The sequence below is a fragment of the Xiphophorus couchianus genome, chromosome 19 (assembly GCF_001444195.1).
Source record: "Xiphophorus couchianus chromosome 19, X_couchianus-1.0, whole genome shotgun sequence".
Taxonomy (NCBI): domain Eukaryota; kingdom Metazoa; phylum Chordata; class Actinopteri; order Cyprinodontiformes; family Poeciliidae; genus Xiphophorus; species Xiphophorus couchianus.
This window is the reverse complement of record NC_040246.1, coordinates 14,199,869-14,219,245: the sequence shown is the minus strand read 5'-3', so window position 1 is coordinate 14,219,245 and position 19,377 is coordinate 14,199,869. Positions and strand designations below refer to the sequence as shown.

General features: G+C 37.2%; 2 pseudogenes; both read left to right on the top strand.

Annotated features, from left to right (window-relative positions):
* Positions 1–6,872: 6,872 nt before the first annotated feature.
* On the top strand, positions 6,873–9,635 carry LOC114134398 (cytochrome P450 1B1 pseudogene; annotated as a pseudogene).
* Positions 9,636–9,674: 39 nt separating this feature from the next.
* Positions 9,675–11,465, top strand: LOC114134446 (cytochrome P450 1B1-like; annotated as a pseudogene).
* Positions 11,466–19,377: the final 7,912 nt, after the last annotated feature.

Below are 19,377 nucleotides of genomic sequence, written 5' to 3'. Positions count from 1 at the left end.
TCAAACTACAATAGGCAGCCCAAGTAAAGTCTCAAACACAGAAGAGTGATGCAAATTCACACAATGAGAAATGTCCATACTACATGTATTCTGTGAGCTGGTTGCTGTCTTGGATGATAATAATAATATAGTTTAAATGTAGCTGTTCAGGCTGTGGGTGTTACATAAGATTTGAAAAAGAAAAAAACTAAATTAATCAGAGTGGGGCACATAATCCTAGACAAATTAGTGCATGTCTTTGCTAAATCCTACTCATTTAAATAATTGGAACAATATGTAAAAAGTAACCACTACATCTCAAATAGACTCAGAATGAAAACTTACTTTGTCAGTTCTAAACACGTTTTTTTAATAGATACCATGCAAAATATGCAATTTATTAGACAACTCCTGTTCTACTCATCGAGTTGTTCACATTCAGCTTCACTCCAAACTGTTCTGTTCATTACTTTTACCATATTTGAATTACTCTGCTAAGGCTTCGATTCAACACTGATAAATGCTCTTTATCTTCCTCATGTGCCGATAACAGAGAACATATAAATTCATGATTTTAAAACATAAAAATCTTGAACTAACCAATAAGTTGATCTTTGCACATCATAAATATTGTAGCAAAGCTACAGAAACAGCTGTGTCTATCTGCTGTTTGTCAAATAAAAATAAACTATTGGGTTGACATTTTGCCGTATTTTCTGCAATACTAAAGAAAGTTCAGAAAACAATCATTAGCTGTTATCAGGAAACCTTTCCATCTGATAGGATTTATTATTTGAAACAAAGTCCCACCAGTTTTCATCAAATGAATCAAGTCAAAATCTATTTTCAAGTCGGATAGTAGCTACTGATAGTTGTTTTGAAACAATTCCAACGTAACCAGTGAGGATTGTTAACTATGTGTATATGTGTATTGTCCAATTAATGTTGGGGTAAATTTGATTTATACAATCTAATTTGCTGAATTTATTTTTGTTTTACTAATATATATATATATATATATACTGTCTAGAAAAACTACTCTGGGTTTTGGTCTTCAGTTACATGAAATGAACAACAGGAAAATGTCCAAATGAGGAACGTTAACCATGTTGTAGTAAACTTGGGTTTACTTGAGGCAGGCTGATAAATATGCTAAAGCAGTTCTTATAAGGAGGTGGGAAATGTGCAACGAACCATGTCTTTAACCATGTCTTTAGCCTGTCATTGCTAAGCTCACAAATCCTGGCTCATATGGAAGTTATTTGGACTTGTGCGTTCCCCCTCGTCTCATTTTAATCACTCCCTGCAGCCTCACACCTCCTCCTCCCACCCCTTGTCCCTGCTCCACAGGGAAGCCAGAGTTCAGTGACCAACCTCCGTGCACGCTATGCCGGCATGGCACGCAAGCTCATCACCACACTGCTCCCCCTCTTGCACACGGAGTCTAATGGATTATAAATAAAATCCTTTTGCTGTACAATTTACAGTGCTCTTGTTCTGGAGCCAGTATACAGTGATGATCTATTGGTTAGCCTTAAAGAACGGAGAAATAGTCCAATTAGCATAGAGTGCTTTAAAAGAAGAAAATGATTATATACAATTTCCAAATTAAACATTTTTAATAATTTACAGAATTTACTTTATGAGTTATGATGCAAAACAAAACACCTAAAATAAGTACTTAAAGAGCACTGCCGATTAAAACTATACTTATTTTAAGTCTCATAACACCTTTCTGCTGATTACTTATTCTGACTAAGGCATATTTAGACAATTACTACTGCTGAAATTAAATTAATGTGGCAGCAGGGAAGGAATTTCAATACATTTTTAATCAGCCACTAGTCAAGTGTTTAAAACTATTCAAAATAAGATCCAATAAAAACCACTACCTTAGAAAGTCTTCTGTTAAGGCTAAGCACTTTAAAACATGTTCCAGAAAACCAGTATCCAAATATTGCCCGTGCAAGTCATATTTGGACATGTTGGACACGTTGAACGATATAAAACAGTGGACATTTTTAAAATTGTAACTAATGTCAAGAAGTTAAAAGTAAACCAGTCAAATACTCCTAACAATGGTTGTAAATGGCAGAATGGAGAAACACTGTCATGACATACTGAACGTAAAGTGTCGCAAAGAGTAGGAGCTATTTAAAGAGACAGAAGCATTAAATACAAAGTCAAATTTAAATTTTTTGTTGTATATAACAACTGAAGGTAACATTAATACATTAATATGTCCATGGAAAGTACATCTCACCCCTTTAATAGTTTCTTGTTCCTCCATTGATATAATTATTCACATTCATTCACCAACACATCTTTTGCATTGCTCTACTGTCAAGTAATTAAAATACTTATATCTTTCTAAAGCAGTACATTTAGAAAACCACTGACATCTACAATGACTACCTAATTAAAAGCTGCATGAATGCAATAGAAAATTGTACTTTCAGTCCAGGCTATCATTAAGTCTTTGAAAACGTAAAAAAAGACAGCAAAAAGCAACTTATTTTCTCCTAATCCATCAATATAGCATGATAAATCCCAATACATATATTATATATAAAACTTACTGTATGTGCCATCCATGACATACTTCATGTGGTATGAAGTACGTTTTGAACATGATTTTTAGTGCCCTGTAAGGCACGCCATAATGAACAACAAAAAAGAAACAAAAACAAGAAAGAGTAAAGAAATAATCAACCCCAACTTAGGTAATATGTCTGAGGCATTCGGCCGAATTATTTTATTCTTCTGTGTACTGTGTGCTCCTACTGAGCCACTCAAACCGCATGTCTCACAGGGACTTCCGTTGGCATGTCAGTACAGAAATTAATTCTGACTTTGTTGTTGTTTTTTCTCAAACTGTTTACACGCGAACAACAAGCAACTCAGACAGTGACAGTTTTCAAGTATCTCTATTTCCTCATCCTGTGGCCTGGCGCGAGAAAATGCTGTCTCTGAAACATTGCTGTCTCTAACTAGCTATGTCCGGTGGTTACCCCCCTGGCAGCTTGGGATGGAGATAGCTGAGGGGATGTTTTTGTTGGTGTGTTAACTGGTATATCTAAATTGTTCTTCGCTGCTGAAATTTTTCAGGTTCAGATCACCTTTGCTTTCTATATTCTAAAACACCCACTTTGCTTCTCTTTCTAAGTTCCAGTCGTTTCCCAATTGCCTTTTCGACCCCTGGCTTTCCTCTTCCTACTGCCTTACTTTACGTCCATAAACTCCAAACTTTACCCCCCACTCCCCCTTTCTGCCTCCCTCTTGGTGCTGTGCGTGACAGTAGCTCACTGAGAAGTGGAAATGAGACTAGTAAACAATGATTAGCTCCAGAGACGGGGCAGGCTGGTCTGCCATTGGTCCTGTCTCCACACAGTGAGCTCGCCCACCCGCCAGCATATGACATAAGGGCCTCATCTCTCATCCCCCCACCTCCCCCACAACCCCCTTCACCTCCCTACCCTCCCGCTCAGTCAGAGTCAACACAGGGTCAGGGCTAACCTTTCACAGCCAGGTTATGGGGGGGTAATTACAGGCAAACACGGCAACCACACGCAAACTGCACACACGACACTCCCAACATCAATCCCATATGCACATACACACACAGACTTCCACCTTGCCACCCAAGTACCCCCTTCCTTTCCCACAAACCTGGCTCGAATTAGCATGACGGGGATGCAAGTAGCCACATGTGCATGATGAGGATTTGGTGGTGAGGCTTGTGGAGGTGGGGGTGATACTCGCTACAGAAACAAGGCAGAAATGAACAGTGATACATAGTGTGATACATAGTGTAGCAGTGCATTCAGAGACATTACTATGTGTCTGGTTAACCAAGAAATCATTCTAGGAGCTTTGCTTCTCTGCCACATCGCATTGCTCAAGACAAACAGCTCTGGGGCAGAGCTTTGAAAAGCCTCAACATCTGTGAAGGGCTGATTTGGAGCTATTGTTAAGAAAGAAAAGCACACAACATGCAATTTAGCTGTGCCTTTATTATTTTAAACCTTATATTTTTGGGGGGCTTTTTTTACAGTTTATTTGACCTAATAATGGCACTCATCAAAATGTAATGTTTGTTACTGGTGGGTGATTGTATGATGTTTTTATGACTTTGTATTTTTTTGTTTTTATTATGTAAAGCACTTTGAGCTGCCTTGTTGCTGAAATGTGGTGTACAAATAAACTATGCAAATAAACTTGATTGATTGATGATATATTAAAAAAAAGTATGCCATAGATGGTAAATATGAAATAAATGTGCTACATAAATACTGACGTGGTGGGATAGTATGCACACATATCGTGTCATGCTATTATTCCAAACCCATTGTCTTTGTCATATTAGTCATGCTACAACCGCCAACATTAATGCATTTCATCATAATTGTATGTGACATTGCAACACAAAGTAGAAACAAATGCATGTTTTTCTTTGTCTAGTAAAATAATGAAAATTGTTCACTCTGATATAAAGTCAAATGCAACTAAATGTGTTCAGAATATATTTAATTAGTAAAAAAAAAAAAGATCCACTTGTGTGCAAATTTAGACTCTTGCTGAAAAAAATTTTATTTGTCTAATTTTAAGTGTACAAAGATATTTTCACTAGAAATCTTTCCTTTAGGAGGACATTGATTCCTTTCAGAATTGGTCAGACCACAAGGTGGATGGAGTTAACTACAAGGAAGTCCTTTAAAAGAATCTGTTAATGGATACAAAAAGAAATACACTGGATTAAAGTTCACTGTCTAACAAAACAATTAGACTAAACATAAGCGCGAGTTACAATAGAATGGCTTAGATTAAAACATATTTGTATGATAGAATGGCCCAGGCAAAATCCATACCTATAGCCACCTGAGATTATGTTGCAAGAGTTGTAAAGGAACATTCACAGATAGTTAATTTATGCAAGTCACTGTTCAGCTGCAGCTGAAGCATTGATTTTTGTTAGGCAGACCTGTGAGGACACTGTTGCAGTAATCAATGCAACTAAATGTAAACATATGAGTTTGGATAAGTTTAATTTTTTTTAACAGTGGGTTTCCCTAATTTTTCTCTCTCTTTTTTACTTTCATTCTAAGATCAAAAGTTGTTTCACATCACTTTGATAAGATCTAATATCTGCTACTACAAAAGTTTCCCACATATCAAGAGTTTTTTGTCCCATCTGAATTCTAACTTTCAACTTCGGAAATGTCTCACTGCCTTAAATTAGGGTCATTACCTCCTTGAAAAAATAAACCTTACAGTTGGTGGGAAAACAAGAACTACTTTTGTCATTCGCTGCAGGATAAAGAAAGTGTCATTGAATTGATGGGATTTTTGTAGATCTTAAGTTAGGATGAACAATAATATATTGACAACTGTTTTTGTCAATATATACTGACAAAAATCTGAACTATGCATTTGTGTATGACAAAAACAGTTGAAGTGAAGCAAGATTTTTTTTTTCTCATCAGAGTTGGAAATGGGGAACCTAAAGTTTGTTTTGAGCAGTGAGGTAATGCTGAGCTTCCTGTAGAACCACAGTTTATTTGTTGGCAAAAACAACATACAAGTATCAATAATTGATGGTTTGTCTGCTCTGAAGTATTTGTTACATAAATGTTCAGTCAACATAGTCTGGATTTTTTTTTTTTTTTTAGGAAAATTGAATAAGGGTATTGAGTGGAAGAAGAAGAGGGAAATGGAAAAAGAGATGTAAATTCATATTTCTGAAAGTTCCCTGGAAGAGAATATTATCCATCCATCCATCCATCCATCCCACCTCATTCATCCAAGGCTGGTGACTGTTTCAAGAAATGCTGGACAGGTTGTTAGTCCATAACAGTGCAGGGATTATTATGAAGAAAAAAATTCTAAAATTTTAATAGGTGAATTATGTTGGGGGAAAATATAAACATACAAAATGCTTTAGTGTATGCATTCATAGGGATGCTAATATATCAATAAAGGCATATCAATGAACCTTGATCTGGCCAAGGCCATTATAACTGGGAACCACTAAAGGCCCCCTAGAACACAAAGCATTTCGATAATTTATTGCAGTGGATCCCAAACATTTTAGCCTCTGACCCATAAAAATAGAGAAATAGAGAAACAAAGAGAATTGAGGCCCATTGAGCACCACTGGCAAGTTTGAATTACTTTCCTTAAACCCAAAACATTTTCTGATGGGAATGTAAAATAAGTATATATTTTGAAATAATAAAAAAAAATTATATAGTTTTGTCTCATTCTACCTCGGCTGATCTTACAAATAATAATAATAATTACTACAGCCATTATATACTGCAACACAAAGCTGAATGGGAATTTTCTGTCTAAATATATCAGACTGAAAAATCTTGACATCTTCATATTTAAAGTAACTTAAATTACAATCCATTCAAAGTGTATTAATTTTTGAAAAAAAGCATAAAAAATCTTACTAAAATCTCTTGTGAGTGACTCAAACCTTTTCCAAATAGATAGAAATGTATTTATTCTGTGGTAAAAGACGCCCGCTGCGTCTTCTGTAGCCAGGAAATCAATCATTTTATACGGATTTTAAATGTTCAAATTCTGCTAATCCTCCTTTTACGTGGATAAATTCACCCGACAGGACTGCATCTCAGTCTACCACTGGCCCCTGAGAGTTTTTTCTCCCTCTCTGTGTAGCGCTGACGGCGGTCGGTCACGCTCCTCGCTCACAGAGTCCCCCGACGCTCCGCACTGCGCGCCTCTCTGAGCGACCAACAGCAGAGAGATAATGCGCTGCAGCGGTGTCTACACTGCTACCACAATGGGAGGAGTGTGAAAGTTATCCCGAGCCCTGCCCACTTACTGTACAGCATTTAAGAAGCTGGAGAGCAGCAAAACAGGCACTTAAGCCTTAAATCTTTATGATAGACTATCTGATTAGCAAAAAAAAAAAAAAAAAACTGTGATGTTTGTTTTACTGGACTTTGATTAGCAGTTTCATACTTGATATGGATCCATAGGGTGTTTTTTCTTCACAAACAAACATTATAAAAAGACTTTGTTAAAAGGAAAAGAGACAGCTGATACCTTGAAACAATGGCAATTGACAGTGAGTTTGGTGTGAAGAGCAGCAGCATCATCAAGGAATGGAGCGGACAGGTCCACCCTGCCCTGGTTGCCTCTTTCGTTTTCCTCTTCTTCCTGGAAGCCTGCCTGTGGGTCAGAAACCTCAGGCTCAAGAGAAGACTGCCAGGACCCTTCGCCTGGCCTGTGGTGGGCAACGCCATGCAGCTGGGTCAGATGCCTCACATCACTCTGGCCAAGCTTGCCAAGAAGTACGGCAATGTGTACCAGATAAGACTGGGCTGCAGCGACGTGGTGGTCCTCAACGGAGACCAGGCGATACATCAGGCACTGATTCAACACAGCACAGAGTTCGCAGGCAGACCAAACTTTGTTTCTTTCCAGATGATCTCTGGAGGCAGGAGCTTGACGTTCACTAATTACAGCAAACAGTGGAAAGCACACAGGAAAGTTGCCCAGTCGACTCTCAGAGCGTTTTCTTCTGCAAACAGTCAGACCAAAAAAGCCTTTGAGCAGCATGTGCTGGCAGAGGCCACAGAACTGGTGCAGACATTCCTACGTCAGAGTACTAATGGACAGTATTTTTATCCAGCTTATGAGTTTACAGTAGCTGCTGCTAACATTATGTGTGGTCTTTGCTTTGGAAAGAGGTATGGACATGATGACCAAGAGTTCAGAACCTTGTTGCAGAGAGTAGACAAGTTTGGGGAGACAGTTGGGGCAGGTAGCTTGGTAGATGTCATGCCCTGGCTGCAGTCCTTCCCTAATCCAGTCAGAAATGTCTATGAAACCTTTAAAGTCATAAACAGTGAGTTTTTTTCTTATGTTAAAGATAAAGTCATACAGCACAGAGAGTCCTTTAACCCTGAGGTGACCAGGGACATGAGTGATGCCATCATTAAAGCGATTGAGCACGGAGAGGAGAGCAAGTTGGAAAGGGAGTTTGTTGAAGCAACTGTCACTGATCTGATTGGAGCAGGTCAAGATACTATGTCGACAGTCATGCAATGGATTCTTCTCTTGCTGGTCAAATACCCAGACTACCAAGCTAAACTGCAGCAGCTCATTGACAAAGTGGTAGGCCAAGACCGGCTGCCGTCAGTCGAGGACAGAAGCAATCTGGCTCTCCTGGACGCCTTCATCTATGAGACTATGCGCTTCACCAGCTTTGTCCCCTTCACAATCCCACATTCGACTACGGCGGATGTCACCATCGAAAGCCTCCACATCCCCAAGGACACGGTTGTCTTCATCAATCAGTGGTCGGTCAACCATGACCCCCAGAAATGGAAGGACCCCCATGTGTTTGATCCCAAGCGTTTCATAGACGAGAATGGAGCCCTCGACAGAGACAGAACCAGTAGCGTGATGATTTTCTCAACAGGTAAGAGACGCTGCATCGGCTCTCAGATTGCCAAAGTGCAGGTGTTTCTGTTTGCAGCGGTCCTGCTGCATCAGCTCACCTTTGAGAGCGATTCATCCACGTCTCCTACTCTGGACTGCGCCTACGGCCTCACGCTGAAGCCCCTTCACTTTAATGTGAGAGCGAAGCTCAGGGGAAAGTTGCTTGGTGTGGTTTCTCCAGCATAAACACAATGTCCTGACGCAGTGACTGTTAAACACATTTTTTCACCAGTGACATTCATTAGTGAGTATAATTATACTTGCACAAAATTGTTTTGATATATAACAAGAATATTTAATTCATGTATTAGATTTGCTGTTAGTGCCTAACTAAAACAGTAATTTCAAAGATGTCTGCAGCAAATGAAACAAATTCATGAACTGTTAAGATAAATGAAATATCTGCTTCTCTGAATGCTCTACACTTAACAAGATTTATCTTAGAACTATGTGCTTATTTGTTATCTATGAAGCATTAATATGTTCAAATCAAGTGCAGAAGTGACATTTAAACTACAGATGTATATTAAATACTCGTGAATCTTATGACACTTGAAGGCCCACTGTTCTCAACTGTTGTATGCAAAAATGTATTGTAACTTTGCCACATAATTCATATTTAATGCAAAAATTGTTTAAATGTAATCACTATCTACTGTATTTAAAGCATAAAAGCAAAACATAAAAGGGCAATGAGCTTGTCTGAGAAATCAGACATGAGAAAGGAATCTTTCATCTGGAAGGATCCACAGCTTTTACGAGGAGATGGATGAGACATCACTGGGGACCGCAAGCAATAACAGACTGTCTGCATCAAAGCTTCACTTTCACTGTACAAGCACTGCAGCTACAACTATGCCAAGCCCCCCTTTTTTCCCCAGTACAACAAAACACATGTGCAAGACATGTCTCTCACTCGTGAGGCATTCTTAAAACCATGTTTGTTTATGGTACAGTTTTTCAAAGCGAATGTCAGGCTCCCTTTAAGCCTCTGTGTTCAAGAACTGATGTCGTAATGCCCGACGGACACTTTCTGCCTGTGTCAAGGTAAAAAATTAACACCGGTCGGCCTCACATGATGAAGCTTCCAATCTGGTACTGCTCTGACTTTTGAGGCCTACTGAGCCTTTATATATTGGAAAAAATAAGCTGTATTTAAAATAAATCAAGTGAATTGTAAATTGTTGGTGTGCCTGACTTATTTGACCTTAAATGGAAGGATGGAAGAAAGCATCTCAGTACGAAACTTGGCAAAAGAAAGGGTGCTTCTCTGACTGCAACATAAAACCACCCAAAAAAATAAAAATAAAGCTGTTAATAGTTCCAGATTAATGAGATTAGTGGATTATTTGATTAATTAAAAACATTTTTTATGTCACACAAGCATATTGATCAGTCACAAATATTTTCTGAATTCTGCTGAATTTAAATGAAAGCAGTAGAAGTGAGTCTGAGATGGGACATTTTTTCTGCAGGAACACTTCATTTATGCAGTTAAAGGAGCAAACAAATGATCATTTTTTCTTAGAGTTTAGATATCAAAATCAATTGTTAAAAACAAATAAATTGCATAACAAATTTAACACCAAATGTTTTCACATTTTGTCACATAATTACAAACTTCAGTATATTTATTGTGTAGGGAATATTTAATAAAAACAACATGAATCATCATTAAATTGTGTTGGAATATTGCAGTGCAGTTCATTGCTTTTTCCTTGAAAATAAAAAGCTCCCTTTGCAATGTGTATAATACATTTTATATAAATGTTATTTGTACTTGGTACTAAGGATAAAGTTATCACTAGTGATTCTGTAATACATATTTTTCATATATCACATGTTATATTAACTTTCATAGTCTCTGGAGCTCTACATTTGCTATTTTGTGACACATTGAGTAATTTAGCTCCCTGCTCTGCCTTCCTTTTCCCATGCTTAACAAACACTGCTAGAGGGACTAAGGTCGGCAGGCAAAGGTCAAAATAGGAGTGGGCAGATAGAGAAAGAGTCCCTAACCATTCCCATCAAACTGACACATATAAGTGAGGTGTTATGTGTTGAATATGTGTTTCTATAATGAGGTGAAGACAAAAGCTGCAATACTGCAGTCTTTTTAAGAAACTGGTTCTTCTTTACCAGTTTCTGAGGAGAAACGGTGGGAGAACTTTGAGCACTGCTTGGAGAGCTTTTTTTGTAGCATTCTAATTTGATATATTAATGAATAAATATATTTCAATCAGCTAAAGAGTATATTTTTACTTCACTAAGCATAATGCAGAGTTTGATTTAAAGAGCAGTGGCATCATCAGGCTTTGCAGCGGACATGTCCAGCATGCTCTCATCGCCTCAGTTGTTTTTTCTTCTCTGTCTGGAAGCCTGTCTCTGGGTCAGGAACCTTAAAATCAAGAGGAGACTGCCGGGACCTTTTGCCTGGCCAGTGGTCGGTAACGCCTTGCAGCTGGGCCAGATGCCTCATATCGCTTTCACCTAGCTTGCTAAGAAATACAGGGATGTGTATAAGATCCATCTGGGCTGCAGCAATATCGTGGTCCTGAACGGAGCCTATGTGATCCAAGAGGCCCTGATACAGCACAGCACAGAGTCTGCAGGGAGGCCAAACTTTGTGTCGTTTCAGGCTGTATCGGGGGGAAGAGTCTGACTTTCACTAATTACAGCAAACAGTGGAGGATACACAGGAAAATAGATCAAACCACAATCAGTGCATTCCCATCTTCCAATAGTCATACCAAAAAAGCTTTTGAGCATCAAATTGTGGCTGAGGCCGCAGAACTTGTAGAAATTTTCCTCAAACTCAGCAGTCAGGACAAGTATTTCAACCTGAGTTGACTATAGCTACTGCTGATGTGATTTGTGCCTAGTGCTTTAGAAAACGTCACGGACATGATGACGTGGAGTTTAGATCCTTGTTGCATCACATAGATTAGTGTGGGCAGACGGTGGGGGCTGGATGTTTGGTTGATGTCATGCTGTGGCTTCAGTCTTTCTAATCTTCTCAGCAGGGAAGAGGAGATGTATCGGGGATCAGGTTGCAAAGGTTGAGATCTTTTTGTTTTTTACAATTTTGCTTCATCAATGTAGCTTCAAAAGATGCCCAAATGAGGATTTTACACTCAAGTGCAGGTTTAACACTGAAGCCTTCAGATTACAAAATCACTGCCAAACTTAGAGAATTACTAAAAAATTTAGTAATTTTTTAGAGAATTAAAAAAAATTCTTTTAAAAAAATATGTAAACTTTGTTTTTAGGATAACGTTTTACAAACTTCGCTTTAACCAACCTTCTGAAATTAAACAGTTAAAACTGCTAATTTAGTGACAGCTAATTTAGATTATGTGTAAACAAATTAAACAATTTAATACTCAACTCTGGAGTTAAATGTAAGTTCTAGAAAATTTCTAAAAACTCGTGTTTTCCAAATTTAATTCATGTAGCTTGTGAAAAAGCCTCTAGTTAGTGCATTCTTCATCTCTTCCTTTTTAATAATGTTATTATAGCATATTGAACAAATAACTGGTCAACAGAGCTAATAAATATTTGTAATAAAAACCCTAAAAAAGAGTGAGAAAATCTAAATATGCTGTGATAAACATGATTCATTGTTTATTATCATCTTTTGTCAGCAGCAGCGACTAAATTAATATTTTGGCCTATGTTTTTGTAATTGCTTTTAAACAAATGACCCCTTGTGTACTCAGTTACGGTACTTTCTTTTTTTTCAATAAATCTAACAATGTAAATAGTTTTTTTTTTGTTTTTTTTAATGTCTTGGGCCTTTGAAGAATACCGCAAGACCAAAGGACATTATTCTTTATTCTTTTATGAAAGGTAGGAAGAACAAGACTAAAGTTTTTATTGGCCAGAACATTTCATACTTCATAAGAACTGGAGTGCAGAACTTGTTGGAAGTCTCCACATGTCCTTCCTCTTCAGCAAACCAGAGTTGCAAAAGTAGAAATATTTCAGTTTTGTTCTTACAATCCCTCTGAGAAAGGATACATTCTCTCTTCTTGTAGAACATGTATCCACCTTTTTTCTATAGAAACAGTCTGAACTAAAGTATGTAAAGAGCTAAGTAAAAATCAACAAATCTGCAAATTTCTTTATTTATAAATTTTTTTTTAACAAAATTTGGTACACATTTCAGTGAAAATTCTAATAAACCCTTTTACTAACACAGTGACTATTGTGTTTATTAAAGCTCACAAATACATATGTATTTAAAATATTATTTCGAAACTCTTAATTTGAGCTTCTTTAATAAACATCATCAGTTCTGACTGGTCAGGAAGTGAACCTTATTTTCTGCTAAATAAAGATTAAAAACTGAATGAAAGCCAATCTTTCTGGCCTGAACAGCTTCTTTTTTTTATTTAGACATAAATCATCTGGATTTACAGTTTTGGATACATAAAACAGGATTCTAAAGTGATGCTCAGGGTTTTTGAAGTGTGGTTTGGTTAAAAGATTAAAAGCAGTTAATATAATCACTGCTATAGATAACTTTCTTGCTATATTCATTCAATATAAATGAAGGTTAGTTGGTTCCAGAGGCTGAAGCCAATGGACTGAGAGGGGCCAAGAACAAAATGGAGTTTCACCATTTTAAAACAACTCTAATATATAAACAATGGTAGCAGTTTATGCAAAAGTTACTTTATGAGCCTTTAAACCATCATCCCATTTGTATTGGAGATTTTTCAATTCTAGGAATGCTATTTATGATTCACATGAGGTATGGAAGTGGGAAATAATATTCCCGTGTGTAACATAAGCTGAGGATTTCTGGTCAAAGTTACTGTCCTATGTAAAAGTAAAATGGTACAAAACATTTATAAAATATTGGTCACTTAAACTGCTGAAACATTTTATATTTTTTATTTTTTATTTTCACGTCAGTTTACTTTGTATTAGTCACCCAATCTGGGAAGGTTTTACATGTGCATGGAACATGCAAAGCTATGTTTCACACTAGAATATCACTGGTGGTGTACCACATCCTACATTTATTTCCTGTGTAAATAATGAATACATTCTGTTTAAATAGCCATCCACTACAAACATCATAGCAGCTTAAAGATTCAGAATCTGGCATTCACATAAGCCACCATTACGCTGGATAACCTCAACTTATTTGTTTATTTGTTCCTTTATTAAGAAAACCTGATGCTGTTCTACAAGTATGGCTAATAAATATTAGTTAAAGTGTTATAAAGTGTAAATCCTCCTACTCCATTTCCTATGGGACCATTCCTTCTATGAGTGGTTTGGGTATATCTGTGTTGTATTCTCACAGGAGCAATGCTCTAGGTAGCCTTAACATTTACTTGGCTTAGAACTGAGCAGAGTGAAGACATTTAGTACTTTTACTGGCTCTGACGCACAGACCCCTGAGGATGGATTGAGCTTCCTGACCTCCCCCGTTTCCAGAAATGCTTCCCAAAAACTCCATGAAATGTCTGCAACTAAAAGACTCCCTTTTACCCCCAACTCACCCACACTGCTTGACCTGAGGAGTTTTACTACTGAAAGGAAAACAAAAAAGTGTCTGTTCAACAATTTTTTGGCTCTGAGAATATTCACATTTTGCACGTACGTGCCTCTGTAGGGTCATGTCTAAGCACTGGTTGAGTCAGACAAAATTCCAATAAAACTCAATAATACCAGAACTTTATCCAACAGTGCCTTGGAAATGAATCCCTACACTTTGGATTTTATTTAAAAAGGAATAATTGTTCAGTGGAAGGATTAGGAAGTATGATTTTTTTTTTCCATATATTTTTTACTAATAAAAATCTGAATTGTATTTGTTTTCAGCCCACTTGAATCTATGCTGTGCCAAATAACTTAAACTCAGTAGAGTTTCTGTGAACAGCAACTTTCGCAGTTTTTCCACAAATTTTTGATTGAACAGAAATTTGATCTTTGACTGGGCCATCCTAACCTTTTCACTGTAGCTCTCAGTGAAGGCTTACAAATTTTCTTTCAGGATCCCATTGCATTTTGCTCCATCCATCTACTCCTCGACTGTCGTGAAAAAAGCATCTTCCTGGCATAATGCTGCAAACACCATGTTGTAGTGGTTTATAATATGCAGTGATAGGTTAGGCAGACGGCGATGTCCTGATGGGTTTGCAGCTGTGCAAAAACCCTTCTATTTTTGATGATGATTAAACAATGCTCTTAAAGATGTTCAGAGGTTTTCCTTGGTTTTTATTATGTTATTTTTGGGGGTCAGGGTTTATCAATATTCTCTACCAAACCTTTAGGTCTTCACATTACTGTAATCATCTTAAATTATTTGAGATTAACTCTGTGTACTAATTAGGTAACTTCTGAAGTCCAGAACAATCCATTTTAGTGATATCAAAGTAAAGGAATGGATGCAAATGTAATGCAATGTAATACAATGAATCTTATTTTTAAAAATCTTTGGAAAACCCTTTGTCATTTTACTTCAACTTCAAAATTATGCCCCGTCAAATCCTTCTAAAATACCTACAAGTTTGTGGCAGCATGACAAAGTGGTTGAAATTACATAAAAAGTAATTAAGCTGCAATTAAAAGTAGCTCAGAAACAACTTAGTAACACTGTTACAACACAAATCCAATCACAGCTGGGCATTGATTCTCTGTTTACAAAAGCTTCAATGCTTTTACTACAACTTTCCTAGCTGTTTTCTAAACCAACCCTCAGCTCATTCCTGAATTGCTTTACTAGAATAAGAGCCTGTGTTTTATTCAATGGTTTTGCTTCAGGTTTGGAAAGCTTTTCCATTATTTGGAATCTCCGCACGGAATTATTTCATCAGTATAAACACTGAGCAGAACATATAATGATGTTCCATTTACAATTCAGTTTGTGTCACCTTTACATTACACACCCTGCCAAAGGCACACTTTTTTTAACAGACCATAGAAAAAAACAACTAACAATTAGTGACTGTTCTCTGTTGTGTCATGCAACAATTAAAGAGACATGTGAAGCAATGCATTTTGGTAAACATTTGCCCAATTCCCTTTTATAGGGTGGGATAGCTGGCTCTTCGACCCTTGTGCGCATCGTGTTTTTTGGAAAAGTGGCAAGGAAAGGACCTTTGATACAAAATACAACAGGAGTTCCATTTGTGTACACCGTTGGTTTTCCATATAACAATTATTTTCAGGGAGTGCAGGAGGAGGTGATCTGCACTGGTCGGGGTGAACAAACGACTGTTTTGTGTTTGTTAATAGAGGGGAGTTCACACTACGGTCCGAAGTGCGCAGTCCTATTTTATGTGGAAATTGCACGACCCAGTCAGCCAAAACACTTTTCAATAGCTGTTAATGAAGAAAAGAACATGAGAAGTTTTTGCTGGACTTCATGCAGTTATAGTATATGAGGTCAACTAATCCCATTTTTACAGCTTATATTTTTTTAAATGTCTTAACAGTTATTATTTATTTATATATATATAAATATATATATTTTTTTGCTTTTGATGAAGGTCAATTGATTTTGGCAACATTTCACTAAAACACACCAAGAAATTCTTCCTGAATTTGCCAAACCTCAAAAGCAAATAACCACAAAAAGTCAGAAGTCTTGTTAATCTCCTGATGAATCAGTGCTAGTTCGTAATCAGATTAGGTGTCTGAGATTTCCAGGGAGGTCCAGCATCTACAATGGGCCATCAATCAACTACAATGTCAGAGACAGCAGTCTCTGCTACAAACCACTGGCACCAACCATTATTGTGCAACTGAGACTGAAACGCTGCTCAAGAAAAGCACATGGAAGTGTCTCACAGAGGCAGACGTATCTGATTTGCTTTGAAAAGGAAAATAAAACAGATTATTGCTGTGTGTATTTTTTCAAGTAACACGAGAACATTGGAAAGGCTTGACTTGGTGATATCTCATGGATGGGTAGGAGTGAAGCGCTGGAGGATAAATGGAAGACATGCAGATAAGTGCTTGTTAAAAGATGTTTAAACAGAAAAGACTTTGACAAATTTAGCCTGTTGTAAAGAGCAAATACGGTTAGGGGGAAATAATGTTGGAAAAAACTCAAACTAAGCACATTCTCCCTGCTTTTGTTCAGTAGCTATTTTTTTCTTCAAAGTAACAAAGAAAGTAACTAAGTTACCAGCTGTTAAGTTCAGTTCTGCTAAATATAACGCATAAACTTAAATGCATTTAATAAGAGTTTTCATGTAAAAATGGACAGGAAATAACGTGTTCAGTTCAAAAAAATTGTCTTCATGAATCACTTAATTAGTAAAGAGAATTCAGCTGTGTAAGCAAATCTCTGTATACAGCAGTTCTGGGAAGGCCTCAGAGGTTTTCAGAGAACATTACTGAAAAAAAAACAAATTAAACAATAAAGAGCATTATGAAGATCACTGAATATAGGAAACAGGCCGGGATTTAGTTGTGGAAGAGTTTAAATTAGTGTTAAGGCAGGCAAAAAAAAATTTAAAATTTTGAACAATTGAATCCATCATACAAAATGCTAAGAGCATAGCACAACTAATCTACCAAGACATGGGAGTCCATTAAAACTGACGAGTTGGGTGATTAGAGCCTTGGCTGGAAAAGCAGATTGAAAGACTCTTGATAACTCTGGAGGAGCTGCAAAGATTCACATCTCAGGTGGGAGTATTTGTGGACAGGCTTACTATTAGTTTTGCACCAAATGAATACATTTCTTACAGAACAGTGAAAATAAGGAAGCCATTGTTGAATGAAAACTATTAAGAGTCCAATAGGCAGTTTGCCGTAAGCTTTTACTGTACATAGCAACATAATGGAAAAAGGCTCTTGCCAAATGATGAACTTTTTTTTTTAGCTCACTAACATCCAAGTAGCTAATTGTCATGTAGATAGTGGTTGTCAGTGACCCCAAGATGTCACTCTTTTCAGCAGCTCCCTAAAAATAATGGTGAAAAACATTCGCAATGTTTGTTTGTTTTCCCCTGAGATTCTGCCCACCATTTCTTTTCCACAGTTCCAGTTGTCCAAAAGTTTGAATTATTGCACTGACTGTTAATACAAGCAAGTTTAGGGGAGTAGCTATTTTCTGGTAACTATTTTTGTACATTTGTCTTACCTTAATGGCATCTTATCTAATATTTCTAAATATGATAAGCAACTAAAAAAAGTATGTTTCTGTGGCACATCATGTTTATGTTTCAATGAAGCAAAACATCCTGGATTAATAATTAAATGTTACAAGAACCTGATGTACAAAAGCAACTTAAAATATATTTATATAAGCTCCTCAGTCATATTTATTATATGGAAATTGTTAGAAAGCTGCTTTTTATATCGAGGGATTTCGAGTAAAAGAGAAAAAAAACACATGAAATTAAATAAGATCTTAAAATGAAATAACTAAAAACTGGTGCGACGCTATGACTACAGATCAATATTAGAGCCAAAACAAAATGAAATGCAAAAATGATATCTGCATAGTTAGTCCAAGTACACAAGTACTTGTGTGGTCACAAGTACACACAAATTGCGCCCAGTAAAACAATTATTCTTATTTATATGCGATAGATTTCTCATTTTTGACCCAAGTGACAAAAAGTCAACACTTCCTGACCAAAGTATCCTAATAACACACTGTAGATGTCATGAAGCGTAGTGATGGATGTGGCGAGTCAGCAAGCAGTAAACCCAGGATGAGATAAATAAATTACTTTAATCCAGAATGTCCAGAGAAACTCAGTCCAACATAGTCCAGAACACCGGGCAGCACGGCCAGCGGAAGCCAGGGCTCGACGCCGGCAGCAACCGGTTACACAAAAGACGAGACGACAGACTGGGCACACAGAACGACAGAGACTAGACGCCGAATGAGACGAGGACCCAACGAAGACACAGAGACACAGGTGATATTAAATACACAGGAGGTAATCAGGGAATGAGACACACCTGGGAACAATCGATGGGTAAACAGGACAGCACAGCGAATCAAAGACACAGAAACTCAAAATAAACACACAAAGAACTCAAATCACAACAGCAGAGGCAACACAGCCAGAGCCCTACAAAGAGGTCTTGATGCAAAATGTATTTGGACTATGATTTATGCTTGCAGAAAAAAAAAACAGTTACTCTGGAAGGCTTTCACTTCAATGAACAATAAAATGTTTTACACCAGAAAGCAGGCTGGATGAACCCACATGCTGAGGTAACATAAAAAAACAGCATATCCTATCTTTGAATGTGGAGTTTTACAGTTTTCTCCTAAACAAAAGTATTAGAAACTTAGGAATAAGACAACTAGTAAAAATGCTCCTAGAGAATTACACACTAACTTTACAGCCAATATTTAGAAAATACTTTCATTGTTGTTTTAATGTGTCCATTTAACATTTTAATATCAAAATATGCTGATAATTTGGGTTTATTGTCCCTCCAACAATTTAACTTACTGGAAGAATAATAGTACACTAAACATGTTTCTGGAACCGAAATTAAGAAAAACATTTTTATCAGGGTCAGGACAATTCCACATGCATAATAACTACCCACAGATGGCTTGCAGTGACAAACACTAGAATCAGCAATTCTCAGACAGGCACAGAGCAGTCGTTAGAAGACTACACAACACGTATTAGGCTGCATGAAGTATTGGTGTTTTTGAAGGGTAAGGAGAAGAAGTACAGGAAGACAATTTGAACTGGAGCGGCAGTCTGGATCACAAGGAATAACAGAGTGGGGATAAAAAGCGCTTATGGAAATGCTGGGGCTAAGTGAGGTTCCGGAGACACGGTTTACACAGCCTGCCAGCATTAGTGGACTTGGCTTCTTTCCCTCCTGCAACACACATAACTGTGATTTTCAGTCCTGCTAAGGAGACACTGCTTATGTAGTGACATAGTTTTCACACAGTATAATTGGGGGAAAAAA